Genomic DNA, 3,762 nt, shown 5'->3' with positions numbered 1-3,762 from the left:
TAGCATGAACATATTAGCATTAGCATATTAGCATTAGCATGTTAGCATTTGCATATTAGCATATTAGCCGGCGGGGCCAGTAAATGGTCCACAGTCAATATAACAACATTAGTAATCATCTCCGCTAGTAAAAGGCTTTCACTTAAACCAAAAAGAGAAAAGTCTATAATTAGGACAAAACGGTCCTATATTTAAGTGTTTGCCTGCAGCGCAACCATTAATTATACATACTTAGAGGCAACATTGGGTGGGCGGGGTGGTTGGGGGACAGTTTGAGTTTTACTCAGGGAAATCAAATATAAACATGGTTTCTCCTCTTTTACCACGAACACCGACAGCTGGAGGGAAACGTTGCATGTTAATGTTGACAGAATGCAGCTAGCCTAGCTCATGCCATGCGCTATAGAGTGTTTTTAAAAACTGTTGAAAAAGATTACCAACAGAAATAATAATCTCTTAGCTTTTGATTTATTCCCCCCTGAAGTACAGATCCACTAAAATGGCAGAGTGGTGTTAATTGCTCTGTAATAATTAGTGAATGCATTAATTCTTAATATCGAAACTAATGATATTCTCCTCTCTTGTACACCCCAGAGGCCCACCTCACTCTCGTCTCTCTACGACACACACAGCACACGACACACACCACACACACACACACGACAACACCACTTCAAACTCTTTCTCCACCGTATCGCGGTTTCTAAATGACGTTGAGAACTCTTCCTTCTTGTCGCCCGTGTCTAAACACGACTGGTAATAACAGAGAAGCTAAAAGAGAAGGAACAGCCTGAAAGGTTTGGAGAGATATAACAGTTAATGACAACCAGAGAGAAATTAATGACTTTAACCCCCCCCCTCAATTTAGTTTCCTGGTTGTCCTTCTTAGAACTGTTGAATTTGGCTGCAAGACGACTGGTGGTGTTGGGCTCTGCCAGTGGAGCAGAGATTAAAGACTGGTGGTGTCGGGGCTCTGTCAGTCGGAGAGGCAGATTAAGTAGACTGGTGGGGGTTGTTGGGGCGTACTCCGCAGTGAGAGGAGGTTAAAGGACTGGGTGGTGTGTGGGAGGCTCTGCAGTCGGAGTAGAGGAGATAAAGACTGGCTTGGTGGCTGCGGCGCTGGTGAGTGAGAGGAGACGATTAAAGACGTGGTGGTGTACTGGGCTGGCTTGCAAGGGTGAGAGGAAGATTGAAAAGACTGTGGGTGTTGGGGCTCTGCAAGTGCAAGAGGAGATTTAAAGACTGTGGTGGTCTGGGAATTAGGACTGTGTGCCGGGGCTCTGCAGTGAGGAGGACAGATTAAAAGACTGGCTGGTGTCGGGCGTCGCCAGTGAGAGGGAAGACTTGCAAAGACTGCGGCTCGGTCGGGGGCTCCTGCAGGTGAGGAGGAGATTTTAAAGACTTTTGGTGTGTCGATTGGGCTCTGGACAGTGGAGAGGGGGGAGATGTAAAGTGTAGTGGTGGTGTTCGGGTGCTGTTCTGCAGTGATGAGATGAGATTAAAGTAGACTGGTGTGAGTGGGGGTCTGCTGTCAGTGAGAGGAGTTAAGAACTGGCGTGTGTGTCCGGGGTTTCTCTGCAATGAGTAGGAGACGTTTTAAAGACTGGTGAGTTTGTCTCTTGGCAGGATGAGAAATTATGTGGCGTTCGCAGTGGAGAGAGAAGAATAAGACTGGTGTGTGGGCTCTGAGTGGGGATTAGCGTGGTGTCGTCTGCAGTGGAGAGGAGATTAATGTACTAGGTGGTTCGGAGGCTGCTGCAGTTGAGAGGAGATTGATAAGTAACTGGTGGTGGGGCTTCCTGCTATGTGAGTGAGGTTATGATTTTAAACAGACTGGGTGGTGTCGGGGCGTTGCATGTGTTAAGAGAGTAAAGACTGGTGGTGTCGGGGCTCTGCAGTGAGAGGAGATTAAAGACTGGTGGTTGGGGCTCTGCAGTGAGAGGAATAAAGACTGGTGGTGTCGGGGCTCTGCAGTGAGAGGAGATTAAAGACTGGTGGTGTCGGGGCTCTGCAGTGAGAGGAGATAAAGACTGGTGGTGTCGGGGCTCTGCAGTGAGAGGAGATTAAAGACTGGTGGTGTCGGGGCTCTGCAGTGAGAGAGATTAAAGACTGGTGTGTGTCGGGGCTCTGCAGTGGAGGAGATTTAGAAGACTGGTGGTGTCGGGGCTCTGCAGTGAGAGGAGATTAAAGACTGGGGTTCGGGGCTCTGCAGTGAGAGGAGATTAAAGATGGTGGTGTCGGGGCTCTGCAGTGAGAGGAGTTAAAGGTGTGCGGGGCTTAGCAGTAAGGAGATTAAAGACTGGTGGGTCGGGGCTCTGCAGTGAGAGAGATTAAAGGACTGGTGGTGTTCGGGGGATCTGCAGTGAGAGGAGATTAAAGGACTGGTGGTGTCGGGGCTCTGCAGTGAGAGGAGATTAAAGACTGTGGTGTCGGGGCTCTTGCAGTGAGAGGAGATTAAAGGTTGGTGCGTCAAAACTCCTTGCCTGGTTGAGAGAGAGAGAGATGGGAGAGAGAGAGAGAGAGATGAGGAGAGAGGAATGAGGAGAGAGAGAGAGGAGAGAGAAGAGAGATGAGGAGAGAGGAGGGGAGAGAGATGAGGAGAGAAGGGAAAGAGAGAGAGAGAGGAGAGAGACAGAAGAAGAGAGACAGAGAGAGAGAGAGAGAGAGAGAGAGAGGAGAGAGAGAGAGAGAGAGAGAGAGAGAAGAGAGAGAGGAGAGAGAAAGAGAGAGGGAAAGAGAGAGAGAGAGAGACAAGGAAGAGACAAAAGCGAGAGAGGACTGTCATAAATAACAGCTTCAACTCTGTCACGCAGGCTAATTGGTGCGAAGGCTTTGTCTACTGTACGAGTAAATCATATCCATCCCTATTAAACAGGGATTGGAGGGTTGGTGGAAGCAGGCTGTGGCAGGCTTGCAGGATTTCTGTCCAAAATGGCACCCTATCCTACATAGTTTACTACCTTTGACCTGGGCTTGATATGAGTGCCATATGGGCCTGGTCATATGTGGTGCACTATGTCACTATGCATTTGGGATGCAGGACTGCGGTGAGAAGGCACTAGAGGTGTGGTGGGGTGATGAAATGTGGCGAGGGGAGAATGGCCGACGCGGCTCCGAACCCCCAGTCTGCAGGTTAAGACCTCACTCATCACTCAGCCAAACCGCGTGGCAACCTCGTCTCTCTACATCGTGCACTACTTTCAACCAAGAGTCCTATGGCCGGCATAAAAGTAGGGCAACTATACATATAGATGACTCATTGAGGACTTCAGATTCAGCGTAGCGCTCAACGGCGGAAGCGGGAGGTTAGGAAGACGACAGGAAGTCCTCAACGCTGACTGCTGCCCTCATCCTGCTTCCATCCACTCCTAGATTAAGCTAGACACGGGAATTAACATCAAGTGGGAGAAGATTAGCTAGACCGGGATTAAAATACAGGTGGAGATTAGCTAGACCACGGGATATAAATAACAAGTGGGAGATTAGCTAGACACAGGATTAAAATACAAGGTGGGGAGTTAGCTAGACACGGGATTAAAATACAAGGTGGGAGATTAGCTAGACACGGGATTAACATACAAGGTGGGAGATTAGCTAGACACAGGATTAACATACAGTGGGAATTGTAGACGACGAGGATTAAATACAAGGTGGGAGTTAGCATAGACACAGGATTAACATACAAGGTGGAAGATTAGCTAGACACAGGATTAAAATACAAGGTGGGAATTAACTAGAACGGGAATTAAAATACAAGGTGGA

The sequence above is a fragment of the Salvelinus sp. IW2-2015 genome, unplaced genomic scaffold (genome assembly GCF_002910315.2).
Source record: "Salvelinus sp. IW2-2015 unplaced genomic scaffold, ASM291031v2 Un_scaffold3901, whole genome shotgun sequence".
In the NCBI taxonomy this organism is placed as follows: domain Eukaryota; kingdom Metazoa; phylum Chordata; class Actinopteri; order Salmoniformes; family Salmonidae; genus Salvelinus; species Salvelinus sp. IW2-2015.
This window is presented reverse-complemented; position numbering follows the sequence as displayed.